This window comes from Anabrus simplex, chromosome 4, assembly GCF_040414725.1.
Source record: "Anabrus simplex isolate iqAnaSimp1 chromosome 4, ASM4041472v1, whole genome shotgun sequence".
Lineage (NCBI taxonomy): Eukaryota > Metazoa > Arthropoda > Insecta > Orthoptera > Tettigoniidae > Anabrus > Anabrus simplex.
In genome coordinates, this window is record NC_090268.1 from 430,566,074 (window position 1) to 430,585,507 (window position 19,434).

The following is a 19,434-nucleotide window of genomic DNA, read 5'->3' on the forward strand; positions in this document are numbered from 1 at the left end:
CATAGTTTGGGATTAGCCTCTGTTTCTTCGGCCTAGTGCCTCTTAGGTTTTAAAAAGGTTTCATTTAAGGGTGCAAGTACACGCCTCCATTCCTCTTTGTGTTTTGGGCCATTTACTTATTATGTTTCAACTAAGGCCCAGTAGGTTGGGTACAAGATACCCCCGTTTCATTTGATGTAAGTTGTGCCTTGTGGGCAATTAAGTGTAAAATTAGATATGGCCTTGTAATAGGCGTGAAAAATTGAGAGCGGATCAGCTCTTTTATATGTGGTAAAAGTGCCTCTAGGAGGCCTGATATGGTTTTCGGAGCTAATGCTCCTTGTATGAAGGGGTTTTCTGCTGTTTGAACAAATGTGTGCCTGGGGAAAGTTGGGCTAGTAGCTCAAGGATTGTAAAATTGGGGATCGAAGCCCAGAACTTGTAAAGATCCCTGAACTTGTGCTTTCGTTTGTAAAAATTATACCTTGTACCTGATTTTTCATTGTTTTTTCACCAAGTGAAAATTTGTTAAATCTTGTTTTCTATTGAAAATATAATCTTCGGTTAAATTTTAGGTTTTGGTTTCATATTATGGATAGTCCCATTCCGGCCCGCACCTTCTTTCACCCCTGCATTCCACGGGTAACCCCGTAATAATAATAATAATTATTATTATTATGATGATAATGATGATGATGATTATTATTATTATTATTATTATTATTATTATTATTATTATTATTATTAATATTGTATCGGGATGTTCACTTCAACTCCGCTTACTCAAGTAAGCGCCTTAACGAACTCCTCTATCGAACAAAAGGTGAAATTGATACTACATGAACTTGGAACTTTAATCTGAAGATGTCACCACTGAAATGAACTCCTCTATTGAACAAAAGGTGAAACTGATACTACATGAACTTGGAACTTTAATCAGAAGATATCACCACTGAAATATTAATTAATTGTGTTATTGTGAAGTTTCCTAAACTGATTGAATCTCTCCTTGTTTTGTTTTGCTATACATCAAGAAGTTTGGACATTTTTCCACAGATGTCACCACCAAAAATCTATGATCATGCACTCTGGTGTAAGGTAAAAGAAGTTGTTATTGAAAGAAATTTTGTGTTTATAGGTTTTCCCAACTTTCATTCGTTTTTTATGTAATTCGAGGTTTGCAACACTTCTGTCACATTCCGCCAGTTTTGAATCTGGCCAATGAAAAATTTCTGTAATCTATTTACAGCCTATCACAGGCTTCTTGTCCGATTTTGAGTGTAACTTTTGAGTTCAATCAATAAAATTGAGAGGGTGTATCCGGATTAGCCCATAATCCTCTCGAACATTCCCTGAGGGTATATAAACTGCGGCTTTTCTGGCTACCTTGTCAATTGATCGTCACCTTTCTAAGTCTCTGTGTTAAGGCAGGAGGCGGGGCGCCTCTTTCTTCGATCGGCAGAACATCTACAAGGTACTGGCCAAATAAATTCTATCTTTCTTGCTGTCTCCGCAAATTTATCCGAGGGGAAGGTCTGGATCTTTAAGTATGTAACAAACGTTTCTAAAATGTAAATTTTCTTTCGGCTAATATAACAGTTTCATAAGGTTTTAATTGTAAATCGGGGATAGATTGCGGGTTACCCTCTCGAGCTCCCCTTCAGCTTGGTTTGAGGTGACTACGATTTAGTAACTGCTTTTTTTTCTGTAATGTATTAAAGTAATTTCCATGCGAGCCACCTCAGTAGTTTGGGACTCCAAGAGCCCAATAGGTTTGAATTTTTTCATTATCTGGGAGCGCAGTGTACGCCTCCACTGAGTTTGTGTTCTGGCCTGTTCCTTTTCTCAAATGCCCTGTGGGTTGGGTACTAGATACCCCTGTATAAAACTATTTCTATTTGTAATTCGTGCCTTGTTAGGCCAGAGAGTGTAATATTTTGATGTAAGGTTACCTTAAGTAGGCTGGGAGAAACTGAGAGCCTGTTAGCACTTTGCAAAGTTTGTAATATTGAAGGGTGCCTCTGGAAGTCTAGATATTGTAATTTAGGGAGCAATTGCTCTTGGAAAAGGGGATTTCTGCCCTTGATTAATTATTCCTCATTTTAAATTGTAAATTTGAGCTGATAGCTCAGAAATTTTAAAATTAGAGTCTTGAAGCCCAAAATTGTTGAAGCTCTGAATCTTGGACTTTTCTAAGTCTTGTTTCAAGATTGTCATTGTACATGATTTTCATTGTGATCTCACCTATTGGAACTTTGTTAAGTTTTTTAATATTTAAAGAAATATAACCTTTGCAAAAAATTTAATTCAATTCTTGATATTGTAGTTAGACAAATTCAAGCCTGCACTTTCTTCAACCTCTTTCTGCTCCAAGGGTATCCCCGAAACAAGTGGTAGCAGAGCGCTTTTGAATGGGTCCCCTTTGACGGCTAAATATAGGATCCGCGTCGAACTCTAAGAATTTTCTCGGTTGCTGGGATTTTTTGTAAATTTTTAAGTTTTCTATCATCATGCCCGTCCCTCGCGAAGACCTCGCTCCCGGGTCCTTGCGCAAGGAGAAATTGATGTATGAGTTACTCATTATAAATGTTCAATCTGGAGGCACGGTTGCGGCAGATACTGCCAAACTTAAAGATTCATTAGAATTGCCAATTTGGATCAAAATTTTGGGGGAGAAGGAAATTGATGGCGCTCTATCAACTATCACTGACAATACTACCGATTTAGCGCCTGTCGTTAGTTTTTTTGAAGTAAGCGATCCATCCGCTAACCAACTTAAAAGAGTACAGGGTAGATTGTTCCGTTTTTATAATAGAGGTAGGGACCTATTTTCTCTAAAATTAAAAGAAGATCATTCTAAGGATGCTAGTAATTTAGTTGACCATTTATCAAAAATCTCAAATAGAGTCAATCAATTGTTGCCTGGTTCAGCTTCTCCCAAAACCGACCAGGCCTCTGTGATAAACATAGCGAGTGAGGAGAATTCTTCCAAAATGATAGAAAGTAGAAAATCTGGGGCAACTCAACATACACCAGCCCCATTGGAAACTGAGTCTGGTCATCCGAAACAAATTCCACCTTTCATTTTGAACAACGCTGTGTTTGAAGCTTCTCAACCCTCTAGGCCGCCACCAATTATGTCACCCTGTTTTAGTAGTTTCCCCATCCACTGGCTATGTTGCTTAGGGGAATTTCTAAATTTTCAATTAACTCCACTAATGATATCATTTCATTTCTCAGGATCCTTGTTGAAGATCACGCTCTAGTGTTTTCTCTCTCTCATTCCTAAATTCTTCAAATCATGTACCCATATTCAGTAGGCTTCCTCTCGGACAAAATAGTTAAGGCCATTGCTGATCGATCATCCATAGAAGACTTCCACGCCCACCTTTTGGCAAATTTCATTCCGGCTAGGACAATGTCGTCTTTAATACAAAAGTTCTATTTTAGGGTACAACAATCTTGCGGGCTTCGTCAAAGATATAATATTTTATACCCGAGTATTCTCTCTGCATTTTTCTGAGGACCAAATAGTGCAAACTATTGTTGAAGGTATCTCTTCACCTTATAGATCTTACTTATGTTTTGAGAATCGTCCCCAAACCTTGGCGGAATTAGAGGCTATGACTGTCTCAGCTGAAGGAGTGAGGTATGCCGACAGCTTAAGAGTTGCGAAGGAGCCCCCTCCGTCTTCTAATAGTCTTCGGCCTCCACCTCGCCGAACTTTCCCACCCGCAAATGCTATGCTTGCGGGTTTACGGAACATCTGCGTAACAAGTGCCCATTGATCAAATCGGGTGGGACAAAGAATGGAGCAGGGTCATCACAAGGGTGTTTCAAATGTGGCTCGTTTACTCACCTAGCCAAGATTTGCCCTAATGTCAATAGCACCCCTTCCTGCTCAACTTCTGGTGCAACCTCCGCGAACTCCAATAATATAAAGTGACTAGTGTCATCGGCTGAGTCGGCATGTTCATCCTCCCAAGGGTCATCCCCTGTTGAACCAACTGAAAGCTCTGGTAAGGGTAAAAGGTCTTCTAATCTATCATTTGAAGGCCCTAAAGAATGCCTCAGAATTGCGGCGGAGACCCCCGCTCTTGTACCGTTTCTTAGAATTGAAGTGAAGTCCTATTAGACTGAAGGAGCGTGTGTTCTATAATTTCGGCTGAATGGTATTCCAAATAAAAACTCTCCATCAGAAATGTTAGGTTTCCTCTTTGCCAAAATTCGTATTTCTAAATTCACTTGGAAAATAAAATTGTTTGTTGCTAAGCACATGTATGTCTTGCCGTAATATTCGGAGCGGATTTCATGTCTTCTACTGGTCTGGTGCTCGACATTCAGAGCAAGTTGTTCACCTTCAAATTTGCTAATGATTGTAAAATTCCTATGCTAAAATGTAGTTCTGTGTCATGTTCATCTATTTCGCCTACCCAGGATGAGATGTTGTCAGACCTTAGACATCTACCTGAGGAGCAGACGGAAAATATTCGTAAACTATGTCAATCGTTTTCTGATGTATTTTCCGAGACTCTTGGTGTTAATGACCTTATCGAATATAAGATTGAGGTTACGGATTCGATTGCAGTTAGATTTCCGCCTTAAAGGCTATCTCCACCCAAAATGATGGCTCTTAAGGAGATCATCGATCAAATGCTAAAGGATGGTATAATTCGACCACCGAAGTCGGCGTATTCTTCGCCCATTTTTCTTGTGCCGAAACCCCAAGGTGGCTTCAGGCCTGTGATTGGTAACAGGGCTTTGAACCGTAAGGTGGTGTTACAATCTGTGCTCCTTCCTGATCTTCACTGTTGCTTTTCACGGTTTCGGAAAGCTAAGTTCTTTACCATCCTTGATCTTAATCAGGCGTACAACCAAATCCCTCTAGCTGAAGAATCGAAAAACTAACAGGTTTGCCACGGATTGGAACTTGTATGAGTACAACCGCGTGCCTTTCGTGTTCCCCACGGTGGCAGGTGTTCTCGCTAGACTGCTAGAAACGGTCTTCTAGTACATCAAATTTGAATACTTGTATCACTATCTTCATGATGTCGTCGTATTTTCTGAGACCTTTGAAGACCAACTACATTGTCTAAAGGAGGTACTCAATCTCCTTCGTAAAGCTGGGTTGACTGTAAAATTATCCAAGGTAGCCTTTGCCAAACCTTCTATGTCATTCCTAGGGCATATTGTGTCGCCCGATGGTGTTTCCATTGATCATTCCAGAACACGGGCCATCCGTGATTTTAAACCTCCTAAGGACATCAAAGGATTTTTTTTGCTAGGGGCTTTACGTCGCACCGACACAGATAGGTCTTATGGCGACGATGGGTTAGGAAAGGCATAGGAGTTGGAAGGAAGCGGCCGTGGCCTTAATTAAGGTACAGCCCCAGCATTTGCCTGGTATGAAAATGGGAAACCACGGAAAACCATTTTCAGGGCTGCCGATAGTGGGATTCGAACCTACTATCTCCCGGATGCAAGCTCACAGCCGCGCGCCTCTCCGCGCACGGCCAACTCGCCCGGTATCAAAGGAATTGCCAGGTTTATAGGAATGGTGAATTTCTTCAGGAAATTCATTCCTAACTTCGCCAACAGAGAGCGGTGCCCTTGGACTTACTCCGTAGGAAAGGTATCAAATTTGAATGGGGGCCGTCTCAGCAAGCCGCATTCGAAGATCTGAAATTAGCCCTTTGTAACGCCCCTGTTCTTGCAATGCCTGATTTCTCGAAGAAATTCATTGTCCAAACCGACGCCTCGTCAGCGGCGGTTGCTGCCGTCCTTCTTCAGGAAACGGAACTCGGAAGACGACCCATCGCCTATGCTTCTAGGACATTATCGACTCAAGAGACCAAATATTCCATATATGAACTTGAGGGTTTGGCAGTTTTATATGCACTAGAGAAGTTCCGACTCTATCTGGAACATATCAAGTTCGACCTAGAAACTGATAACCAAGCCTTAAATTGGGTATTAGCTAGGCCGCGTCGTGCTGTTCGTATAGCCCGTTGGGCCATCAGGATTTCTGCCTTCCAGTTTGATGTGAGGCATGTCAGGGGTTCTGAAAATGTAGTTGCAGATGGACTAAGCCGCATGTTTTCTCATGATGTGGAGACCACCGACCAGGAAGATAGTTCTTCTCTTCCTACGCCCATTTCCTCGGGCAATAATGCCATTCTAACTGATGCCCCCATGGTGTTTCAGGATACTGAAAAATATCAACGTGAAGATCCTGTGCTGGCCCCTATTATTGAAACCCTTTCTTCTGGGGAACATGTCGTCCCTTGTGTATTGAGAAGCAGAGTTTTGTGTTGCCCGTCGAGGGATGATCAAAAAATGAATCTTATGGTCCCAGCTGTTCTTGTGGCTATGATCTTCAAGTACTACCATGAGACCCCATTAGGGGATCATTCAGGCATCTTCAGAACTCGGGAAGAGATCCGAGAGATGTTCATTTGGAAAGGTATGGACGGCGAAATTCGTGAATCGGTAAAAGCGTGTAAATCTTGCTTGCTTAGTAAGCCCACCTTGTCCACTAAGCTAGGTCTATTATCATCTCATCAAGCGTCGTACCCAAGGAACGCCTATATATAGACTACGTCAGACCCTTACCCCAATCAAAGGGGAACGCCAATAAATTCATTCTAGTGTGTGTAGATGGTTTCACTAGATTTTCCTGGTTAATTCCGACTAAGCTGGCACCCGCTCAGTCTACTATTTCTTGCTTGAATACCATATTTGACTCTTTTGGCCCCTGTCAATATATAGTTTCTGATAATGCTAAAGTATTCACATCCAACCTATTCCGTAAATTCTGTTTCGATCTATCTATATCACATGTAACTACTTCGGCTTATTATCCTCAACCATATCTGTCTGAGCGGGTCAATCGTAATCTTAGATCTGCTCTAATCGCATTTCATCACGAAGTTCATTCCAGGTGGAATACTTCCCTGCATTGGTTGGCCTTCGCTTTAAATTCCGCGGTTCATGAGTCCCATAAGTTCACTCCAGCTTCTCTTATGTTTAAAATTGTTCCTAACACGCCGCTCTCTAACCTATGGTCCCTGAATGATATATTACCAGAGACAATATAACCCGATAATATTAGAGATCTAGGGAAGAAGGTTAAAGCCAATCTTAAAGCTTCCCATGAAAAGGTTAGGGAAAGATATTACCGTGGACGGAGGCCCACCAATTTAAAAGACGGAGATCAAGTCATGGTTAGGAATTTTGTTCCTGCGGGCAAGCTTTCCCCCAGATTCCATGGCCCGTGCGTCATTTTAGATTTGTTGATACCAGTCACGTTATTGGTCAGCAATCCAGCCACAGAGAGGATCTTTAGAGTTCACTTCTCTCAGGTGAAAACAGTTTAAGTTCATTGTTATTTTTTTCGCTATTAAATTTGGCAGGAGTCGAAGGTTATGTTTCTTCTTAATATAAGGTAACAATAGAGTTAAGGCCTTCTGCCCTGTTGGGTATATTACCTGTCATGTACGATCTTCCCCTCTGGTTTTTCTGCTGTCAATTCCTTGGTGGCTATTACCAAGCCCCCGTCTCCTGCATCAACGCATTATTGACACACACATCACTACCTACGCCGCCCGCCCCTCTGCCTCTCAAATAACAATCATACACCCATGGCTCCAACAACACATCTCTGTCGCCTAGATCTTACTCTTTCAGTACCCCGTCAGCCGTCAGTCACCGTGCTGCAACAACTGGTGAGAGATACCAGAGTAGAGAATGGGCCCACTTCACTCTAGCGACGTCTCCTTCTGGACGGCGCGCCGGAGTCTATCTTCCCGGCAAGGGCTGAAGTGCGGTATCTATACCGCCAACCGATCTGGGGACTGCACATATAGATCTAATCTGCGGCGACCATCACCACGACTACCCCTCTCATAGTAGCGGGGGATGTGTATCTGAGGGTACATGGGGGGTCCGGACGACCTGAGCTGGGTATCGGCGTGGCGGCAGGTCTTGCCGTCATATCTATCCGCATGTATTCTACTTGCTACGACCACAAAACTTTAAATCTGGATTTACTAATTTTTCTGCAACTCTACTTTCGGAAAAACTTATATTTTTTAACTGGAGATGTTTTCTCAAAATTCTTCTGTGTCACCCCAGGGAAGAACATTTGGGGGTGGGGGGGGGGGGGGCTGAACCGGGAGGTACACCTCAACTCTACTTATTCAAAATAAGCGCCGTAATGAACTCCTCTATTGAACAAAAGGTGAAACTGATACTACATGAACTTGGAACTTTAATCAGAAGATATCACCACTGAAATATTAAGTAATTGTGTTATTGTGAAGTTTCCTAAACCGATTGAATTTCTCCTTGTTTGGTTTTTCTATACATCAAGAAGTTTGGACATTTTTCCACAGATGTCACTACCAAAATATATGATCATGCCCTCTGATGCAAGGTAAAGGAAGTTGTTATTGAAAGAAATTTGGTGTTTATAGATTTTCCAAACTTTCATTTGTTTTTATGTAATTCTATGTTTGCAACACTTCTATCTCATTCCGCCAGTTTTGAATCTGGTCAACGAAAAATTTCTTTAATTAATTTTCAGCCTATCACAGGCTTCTAGTTCGATTTTGAGTGTAACGTTTGAATTCAATCAATAAAATTGAGAGGGCGTATCCGGATTAGCAGCAACAAGCAGCATAATGATACTCTCGACCCTTCCATGAGGGTATATATACTGCGGCTTTTCTGGCTACCTTGTCAATTGATCGTCGTCTATCTAAGTGTCGGTGTTAAGGCAGGAGGCGGGGCGCCTCTTTCTTCGATCGGCAGAACATCTGCAAGGTAACGGCCAAATAAATTCTATCTTTCTTGCTGTGTCCGCAAATTTATCCGAGGGGAAGGTCTGGATCTTTAAGTATGTAACAAACTTTTCTAAAATGTAAATCTTTTTTCGGCTAATATAACAATTTCATAAAGTTCTAACTGTAAATCGGGGATAGAGTGTGAGTTACCCTCTCGAGCTCCCCTTCAGCTTGGTTTGAGGTGACTACGATTTAGTAACTGCTTTTTTTCTGTGATATATTAAAGTAATTTCCATGCGAGCCACCTCAGTAGTTTGGGACTCCGAGAGCCCAGTAGGTTTGAATTTTTTCATTATCTGCTATCGCAGTGTACCCCTCCACGCAGTTTGTGTTCGGGCCTGTTCTTTTTCTCAAAGGCCCTGTGGGTTGGGTACTGGATACCCCTGTATAAAACTATTTCTATTTGTAATTCGTCCCTTGTTAGGCCAGAGAGTGTAATATTTTGATGTAAGGTTACCTTAAATAGGCTGGGAGCAACTGTGAGCCTGTTAGCTCTTTGCAAAGTTTGTAATAGTGAAGGGTGCCTCTGGAAGGCTAGATATTGTAATTTAAGGAGCAATTGCTCTTGGAAAAGGGGATTTCTGCCCTTGATTAATTATTCCTCATCTTGAATTGTAAACTTGAGCTGGTAGCTCAGAAATTGTGAAACTAGGGTCTTGAAGCCCAAAATTTTTATAAAGTTCTGATTCCTGGAATTTTCTAAGTCTCGTTTCAAGATTGGCATTGTACATGATTTTCATTGTGATCTCACCTACTGGAAATTTGTTAAGTTTTCTTGATATTTAAAGAAATATAAACATGGTTAAAGTTTGAATTCATTTCTTGATATTGTAGTTAGACCCATCCAAGGCCGCACCTTCTTTAAACTATTTCTGCTCCACGGGTATCTCCGTAACAATTATTATTATTATTATTATTATTATTATTATTATTATTATTATTATTATTATTATTATTATTATTATTATTATTATTATTATTATTGTACCTACTGGTACCCTCCACGGCGCACAATTGAATTCTCCGCCTTAACGTACTCCCCAAAAGGAGGCACCTTGAACTTTAACAACTGCATCAACTCATAAGGTTTCTCAGAAGATGTCACTACCGTAAATTTTGTGATTACGAAGTTGTCAGTACTGTGTGGAGTTCAACTTGTTTTGTTTTCTATTGATCAAGAAGTGTGGACATTCTCTGATAGATGTCTCTACAAAAACTATGACCAAGCACCCTGGTGCGAAATGGAAGAACTTTATTTGAAGAAATTTTTTATTCATAAGTTTTTTCTTTACTAAATTCCGTTCTTTCATTTGTTGATTGGCAATATAAATCTTTTCTTTCCGCCAGTTTTGAACTTAGCCAATCCAGAATTTCTGTAATTAATTTTTGACCAATCAGGTCTTTCTTCTTCGATTTGGATGTGTGACCGTAAGCTACCCAATAAATGACTGTGGGTGTGTCATAATTATTCTTGAAAGGTCTCGAACCTTCCCCAAGAGTATAAAAACTGCTGATTTTCCTGGCTCTCCGCCACTCGAACAACATCTAGCCTCGTGTACGGGAAATGTAGCATGGGGAGGGTAGTGGGAAGGTCCGAAACCTTTTTGATGTAACCTATCTGTCCAAAAATGTAACTTTTGCCGTTTTGATGTAAAATTTTCATATAACTTTAACTGTAAATCGGGGATAGAGAGTGCTTTACCCTCTCGAGCTCCCCTTCATGTTGAATTGGAGGTGACTACGTTTTCGTAACCGTTCTTCAACTCTTCCTTAATCTGTTTTTTTTTTATGTCTACGAGTCACCTCCATAGTTTGGGAATAGCCCCTGGTTCATCGGCCTAGTGCCTCTTAGGTTTTAAAAGATATCATATAGGAGTGCAAGTACTCTCCTCCATTCTACTTGGTGTCGCGGGCCATTAACCTAACCTATAATTTTTTTCTACTAAGGCCCATTAGGTTGGGTACAAGATAACCCTGTTTCTTTGTAAGTGTGCCTTGAAGGCAGTTAATAGTGAAGTCCGTTGTGGCCTTTGATAGGCTCGAAAAGTTGAGAGCGGGTCAGCTCTTTCTTGTATTTGGATATGTGCCTCTAGGAGGACTGACAGTGCTATGGTGGGAGCAAGTACTCCAGGTTATTAGGGTTTTTCTGCCCTTTGATAAATATGTGGTTGTGAGCTGAGAGCTCAGAAATTGTAAAAGGTGGGGCTTGAAGCCCAGATCGTTAAAGTGTCTCTAAATCTTGGCTTTCCTGGTCTTGTACCTGACTTTTTAACTTGTTGTTATTTGTTGAATGTTCAAATTCTAGGTCAAAATTGTTATATTTTGCTAATTTCGAAAATATAACCTTTAATGCAATTTTAATCAATATCTCAGCTTTGTAGTTAGACCCATTCCAGTCCGCACCTTCTTTCACCTCTGCTGTTCCGCGGGTAGCCCCGTAACAATTATTATTATTATTATTATTATTATTATTATTATTATTATTATTATTATTATTATTATTATTATTATTATTATTATTATTATTATTATTATTATTATTATTATTATTATCATTACTATTGTACCAGGCGTTACACCCCTACGCCGCAGTTTTAAATCTTGCGCCAATAAATCCTCCTCTACAGGAGAAACTCTGAACTTTAAAAACTGGATCAACACATAAGTTTCTCAGAAGATATCACTACCGTAAATTTTGTGATTACGAAGTTGTCAATACTGTGTGGATTTCAACTTGTTTTGTTTTTCATCGATCAAGAAGTGTGGACATTCTCTTATAGATGTCTCTACTAAAAACTATGATCATGCACCCTGGTGCGAAGTGAAGGAACTTTTTTGAAGAAATTTTGTATTCTTAAGTTTTCTCTTTACTAAATTTCGTTCATTCATTTGTGGGTTGGCAATATTAATCTTTTTTCTGCCAGTTTTGAACTGAGCCAATCCAGAATTTCTGTAATTAATTTTTGACCAATCGTGTCTCTCTTCTTCGATTTTGAGTGTAACGTCTACACTGACCAATAAAATTGAGTGGGTGTGGCTGTTTTATTCATGAAAGGTCTCGAATTTTCCCAGAGGGTATAAAAACTGCTGATTTTCTTGTCTCTCGGCCACTTCATCAACTTCTAACCTAGTGTATGGATATGTAGCAGGAGGCGGGAAGCGCCTCCTTCATCAGGCAGCAGCTCTTCAGTAAGGTAATGGCCGTTTAACATCTTTATTTCTTGCTAGCTCAGCAGTTTAACCCTCGGGTAAGGTCCGTATCCCTTTACAATTTAAACTATCTTTCCGACATGTAATCATTTTTGCCGTTTGATGTAAAACCTTCATGAAATCTGTAACTGCAATTCGGGGATAGAGAGAGCTTTACCCTCTCGAGCTCCCCTTCATTTTGGTTTGAGGTAACTATGTTTCGTAACAAGATTTATTCCCTTCTGTAATTCCTTAAATTTTTCTTATACGAGTCACCTCCATAGTTTGGGAATAGCCCCTGTTTCCTCGGCCTAGTGCCGCTTAGGTTTTAAGAAGTTTCATATAGGAGTGCAAGTACACGCCTCCATTCATCTTTGTATTTTGGGCCATTTACTTAACCTGTTCTTTTCTGCTAAGGCCCAGTAGGTTGGGTACAAGATACCACTGTTTCCTTGTAAGTGTGCCTTGAGGGCAGTTAATGGTAAACTCTGTTATGGCCTTTAATAGGCTCAGAAAATTGAGAGCGGGTCAGCTGTGTTTTTTGTTGTTGTGGTAAACGTGCCTCAGAGATGCTTGATATTAAAAGTTGGGAGTAAGTGTTCCATGTATGGAGGGGATTTCTGCCCTTTAGTAAATATGTGTTGTGTGAGCTGAGAGCTCAGGAAATGTAAAGTGAGGGCTTGAAACCCAAGTTCTGCTTATACCATCAATCTTGCCTTTCCTAGACTTAAATCGTTGTTACTGGTACCTTGTTACTTGTTGTTTCTTTTAAAAGAGAGAAAAAATATAACCTTTGTTACAGTATTAAATTAACTTTGATTTTATAGTTAGACCCTTTCACCCCGGCACCTTCTTTCACCTGTGCTGTTCCACAGATACCCCGGAACAATTATTATTATTATTATCGCTCAGGTCGCCTATGGGAGTCAAATAGAAAGACCTGCACCTGGCGAGCCGAACCCGTCCTGGGATATCTCGGCACTAAAAGCCACACGACTTTTCATTTCATTATTATTATTATTATTATTATTATTATTATTATTATTATTATTATTATTATTATGCGCAATAGCTAACATAGACGTGACCTGTTCTATTTTGTTATAAAGAATGTGACCCATAACTCATATGTAATTACGCAGCCAGACATGTACTATAAGGAAGTACTTGCAGAGGCCAGAGGAATGTCTGAGGACCTTGAGCGATAACGTGAACCCTGAGCGGAAAATTCTTCTCTGGTTGATAGGCAGAGTGTATCAGGATCGTCAGATTACTCCCCAGCCTATCAGGGAGTGGTATTATCATGATACGACATCGGCGAGCCAGTGGTATGTGTAGTCGGAGAAGCACGCGCGCTCTCTCTCGTATGGATGATGAAATTTGTAATTTGCAGTGAACTGAGTTAGCTTTGAACTCTAAGACGAAGGCTGAGTCATATCATGACTGTCTTTACACCAACGTAGCCACAGTTCGAATCCCACCGAAAGTACTACATTTTAAAAATATCAAATGAAATCCACATACACTATATACATACATACATACATACATACATACATACATACATACATACATACATACTGTGCCCTATAATGCCTTCGTCAACGTCAAACCAATGCTGAAATCTGACCAAGTACATTATAGTCACCAATACACTCACCGCCAGGTGAAACACTTTGGCACATAGCTTACCTGCTCAATAATCCTCTTCATCAGCTCCGGCGTAACAATAATCTTCAGGGAGTGTCGGGTAGGCAAAGGGTCAACGTAATAATTAAGTGAAGAGGAATTAAAAAATAGCAGGTCATGAACAAATCTAACCAAAATAACAACTTTAGAGCTGCCTCTTCGGTTTTAACAAACTGGTTTATTACAATAAACTAAAATTCTGATAATGAACAAATATCCAATGAAATTTACATAACTGACATGACTGTCATAAACAAATCTAACTGATTTCTTGACATCAACGTGTAACTCAATTTACGTTATAAACTGTGTGGAAATGTCTTGCATCTTCGAAACATCTGGCACTGCAACAAGCATCATAATAGTTACGTCAAATAAAATGAATGGAATCATAAATCTGCTCGCAGGCAACTCATATCTACAAAGAACATAATCTGTTTCTAAAGTGAATCTATGCCTCAGTGCTCATAATTACCCTACAAGTTCTAAACAAGCATCCAATAAACACTTTACTGTCTGGGAATCGATCGCAAGTACAACAACTATATGACATTAAATAAAATGAGAAGAACATATTTACATCATACAGATATATATGAATAGTTATGTGCCTCTTTGAATTACACTGACAATCGTGTATAAAATATCGTCTACCGGACCCTAATATAAGAAAGGTCACTGCTCTCCCGTCTTCTTGACAGACAAACACACACTTTCCACCTTCAGACTTTCGTGCCATGACGTCATAAGCGACCCACATTTGGCCCTTCAACACCTCGGCTTCTTGCATAAACTGAGCAGCCATTCCTCTTTGTCATAAATATCTCCCTCAGCTGACAGCAAGTAAACAGAGACAAGGGGCGACTCTCCCCTCTCTCTCCGGCCCATGAATCTACCATACGTATAACCCTCATTATAATCCAATTACAATAGGTCATTTTATACCTTAGAGTTCAAATTCAACACTCTAGCGCAGATAAAACTCAAATATAACAGGCCCGTTTATTAATTATCGCTGGTGCTCTCTGCGGCACATTCGTATGCATAACCTGGCCCTCTTATCGGCACTCACATTCACAAATTATTACGTAACTATTATTTCTCATGCTATTCAGGGCCTCAACTCAATACTCTGGGCATAATAACATTATTCCTCATTTCTTACGGGCTTCCGACGACATGAGTTGCTCAGCTTAATACAAAAATCCGAGTGTATTCAAGAGATATAGAAGATCTTATGCTTTCTTCATTTGACTAATAACATTACAGGCTACCCTGCCCATGCACTATGCTAGTTCCTAAACGGCCTGTCTTGGTTACACTTATATAAGACCGCATAGGTCCAGGTGAAATGAAAACACACGAGCTAAATTCCCTACCTTGAACATAATATCTCACCAATAATGACATTAACGAAACAAAAGAGAATAACAACATGCAAATATAAACTATCTAGCTAAGCTTGAGTCCTGGGCATAAATTCTATTTACACGGGCATTCATATCCCAACCTATTTACATATTGGCGGAAGGCCAAATGTACCTACAACTGAACTAACCATTATCATACTGCTGCATGCTTAAACGATGGAATTATCTGACCTGTGTCTGATGATATAACTGAACAGTCCCCCTGTGGACATTGCGAATTTACGCCATCATGTTGACGTTAGAAGCGGGTGACAGCACTCGTGGTTCGACGACTGGTGACACCCTGGTTGGCTGTGATGTTCTCGGGAACTCGTTCAGGTGGCTTGATCATCGCCTGCTCGATGTCGTGATGATTGGACGTCGCTGATGGTCCACGTTCGCACCTCGATGCCGTGAAGAATGCTCTGCAGCTTAGGTCCCAATTACCGCTTCAACGTGCTGGATGAGCAGTGTCCAGTCCACTCGTGATGTAGGAGAAACTGTAAAGAAAATCAGATTATAATGTGTCCTCATTTCGATGCCCATATCTCACCTCTAACCTTTTCTTTTAATCCCGTAGTATCAGGTCACATTCTGAGCGTTATCCTTGTAAGACAGTTACTCAATTCTCACTGCACTTCACTTTACTCTTGACCACACTTTCTGCTGACCGAATTGAATTAATTTCGATCTTATGAGCCTACATTAGTATGTGCCATTCGTTTAGGACAATATTAGCCTCAGATTATGCAATGTGACTATGCCTGAACACCATTACTAGTAGCAGAATATTCTCACAGGAAAACAGGTCAACACTTGCTGTACAACTTTCTGATCTCTATTGTAACTGGTTGTTACTTACACTTCCCAAGTATAAGGTGAACTCTGACTGCGTTGCTTGTAGATTAAGGCGGTCTTCTCTTCGCTGAGCCGCGGCGTGACAGACACCTACGTGACAGCGATACACACAGTGAATGACGCTCGCGCGATCGGCAGTCGTATATATTAGCGGTCTCGCATCCACGCTACCAAGCGCTACATGTGTGGGCTCCATGCGCGCGCCCGCGGCGTGGAAAATTTCTCCCGGGGTATGCATATTAATTACTCTTACCTTTATTGTGATTACAACTAGAGCCATGCCGCATATCAAAATTTTCAGAAAAGATCCTGATTGCACTTCATGTATCCATCTTCTGCATTCATCTTGTAGTCGAAGATATTGAATAAATACTTTTCCCTCCAACGTAAACTTCCCGCGATATCTCACGGAGCTGCGCGCGTCCCAAGCTGCAAGTGAAGAGGTTCGCTGGGCATCTAAAAATTTCAGCTCGCTTCTGACACTAAGTTCTCACAAAAAGCGCGCAATCCCAGCTACTATTACACAATAAAATGCCACCCAAGGCGCTTTCTTTGTGGTCTCATACAATTCCCATAATTATTATTAAATCAACATTCTTTGACCATGAACAGAATGGTTCAATACATACATACATACAGCAGCTGAGGCGTTCACGGCCAGCGTTATAAATCATGTCTGTATTTTCCGGGCTTGCAGGCCGCTCGTCGTCCAGGAACATGTGATGGTCCCGAAGTTTCACCGAAGACTGCGTTCAGCGTTTCAAAGTGTTCCGACAGGCTGCGAAGCTCACAGTGGAATGGAGTGGTGTTTACTACTACTAAGATATTTTATTGCTCCCCTGAAGGGGGAGGCGGGCCTCCTAGACGGTGACACCTTTTTTCAGACCAAGAAATTTGTCACGGTGAAGAAGATGCTCGGAGAGGGTGAGGGGGTTGGCGGCCGTGGCCTATACTAGTAATTGTCCTGGAATTCGCCTTAGTGCAGGAGAATGGTAAACCACAGAAAACCGTTCTCAGAACAGCCGACGGTTGGGGACGAGCACCTCTCCGTATCCCGAACGTAGAGGCGTAGATCCACGGTACAGCCGTGGTCACCCGTCAGGTTCATGGACCGGCTCGTTGCACCATGTATTTTAAGAATTTTATCCCGTCGGCCTATTGAGGCCTTGAGTCCTATTACATGATGAAATTTAGCTATTGACTGGATTGTTTTGAGATTGTGTGGCCGGTTTTCGTAAGGCCAGAATATGACCTGGTGGGCCACCCATCTTCTGCTCGGTCGGTCTCATTCTGCATTGCACTGCTCGCCTGATGGTCCGCGATGTTGGAGGTAAGGTCGCTGGTTGGTTGCTCTTAGGCCAATGATTGAAGCATTATGGAGCCCGACGTAGATTGATCTGCAAGCAACTGATCACCCATTGCTTTCTCTGTTCTGCCACAGTCATCATGTCCTCTAGAAATTAAAGCTTTCAGGACTGGAAACCGAGCGTTATTGACCCGTTCAGATTGCCCCTTACTGTTGAAGCTGTTGGTGTGCTTCATGATTTCAATAGCTTCCCTTCGTAGACGGGCGCGATAAAAACACAGTAGTTGACAGTACTTTGTTGTTGCTGTACTGTATTTCGTGGCCTGCTAGCAGCGAGTGTTCAGCAACTGATGACGTTTCTGCTTGTCCTAGCCGGCAGTGGCTGTTGTGCTCTATCAATCGTGTGTCGATGCTACGTTTCGTAGTTCCTTTGTACTCCTGGCCGCGGCTGTACGGGATCTTGCAGACACCTGCTGTGGAGAGAGAATGGCGCTTGTCTTTAGGAGACTTTACGGCAGTTCCTGGATTTTCTTTGGTTGCTTATACAGAATGTCCTTGAAGAAAGTCTCAATATTTACAGATCACGATGTTCCAATGATGTAGGAAGGGTCGTATGCAACTAAGACAGAAATACTGTATATTCCTACCTAAACGTTGTTTGTTGGCCTCATTATGTAGGAGGTGCTTAAACTTGCACTCCGAGCACTTTGTCACGAAACAAATGTGATAACATTGTACGTAGACAATAGATGCAGTATATTGTGTGTGCATTTCTACTGTATAAATCAAGAACGGAACACACGAGTCAACGTACAGCATTCCACTGCGTACTACAAATCGCATTGCTCTCGCAGTCAGGTAGGCTAGTTTCATCAGGTGTACGGTATTGCTCAAATGGCGCATGTACTGCAGTACTGTAGGGTGGAAGGATGCATTGCAATGGGTAACGGTCACATTGAGCACATGTTATGAAGTGTAGATCAAAGAAATATTTCCTTGGTCTCTGAAATTAAGGCTCATTGAGTCACTTTTGTTTCCAATTCCTCGAATACTGGAATTTAGTTTTTATTGATATCAATAATGAGCAAGGCGTGAGACTGTAACGTGTCCAAATTGCATGTGTCAGGTATGCATTCGACATACGTCCATATGGCCACGTATCTCCCTACTACAGACAGTTATCTTGAGTACGACTGAATGGCAAATTTAGACTCCATTGTGACTACTTTGGTGTATCAAATGCTTTCCGAAAACACTCCTCTTGACCTGTCCACCAGATTTCGCTATCTCAGTTCACCTGTTTAGTAAATGGTCAGGCTGAACATTATAAATTTCTGTACATCGAACCACAACTTACAACAGATCGTTCACGCGCCACGAGCGGGTGGAATGAACTCTCCAATGACATCAGGCAAACTAAATCTAAGACACAATTTAAAATACTCTGTCAGCATCATCTTATAAGCACTTCCAGTCCTTCTTGGGTGTGAATAGGATGCGTGAATGAGAGTGAAAATGATTGTTAATGTAACGTGTTGCAGAATGCACTTGTAGTTTATACTTTAGGTTGTAAAGATTTAATATGTTTAAATTAGGTCATTTCAGTTTGTAAACCGTCAATGTACATTCGAATGTAAATTGTTGAAATTCTTAAATTGTATAGTAAAAATTATATTTTGAATTAGGTACTCATTTATATACGTGAAATCTTTAAGTGTAAGAAAGGACCATGAGCACTAACTTGGCCACAATAAAGTCGCTTAAATAATAATAATAATAATAATAATAATAATAATAATAATAATAATAATAATAATAATAATAATAATAATAATAATAATAATAATAATAATAATAATAATAATAATAATAATAATAATTGTACCGGTTGGTACATCTCTACGCCGTTTTTTGAATTTTCTGCCTTAAAGTACTCCCCTACTGCAGAAACTCTGAACTTTAAAAACTGAATTATCTCAACAGTTTCTCAGAAGATGTCACTGTGTTAATTTCGAATTGCTTTTGTTTACTAATTATCAAGAAGTGTGGACATTCTCTGATAGATGTCTCTACAAAACTATGACAATGCACTCCGGTGCGAAGTGGTAGAACTTTATTTGAAGAAATTTTGTATTCATAAGTTTTCTTATAACTAAATTTC

The 19,434-nt window shown here is 40.7% G+C and overlaps 2 long non-coding RNA genes across 2 annotated transcripts in view; both read right to left on the minus strand.

Moving 5' to 3' along the window:
* Positions 1-19,434, minus strand: part of LOC137500600 (uncharacterized) — a 244,097-nt gene that overhangs the window by 38,721 nt on the left and 185,942 nt on the right. The window lies entirely within an intron of this gene.
* LOC136872808 (uncharacterized) lies at positions 13,864-16,073 on the minus strand. Its single transcript, XR_010859991.2, has 2 exons — positions 15,972-16,073; positions 13,864-15,609 (listed from the first exon to the last, which is right to left on the minus strand). It is a non-coding gene; the product is annotated as an uncharacterized lncRNA (long non-coding RNA).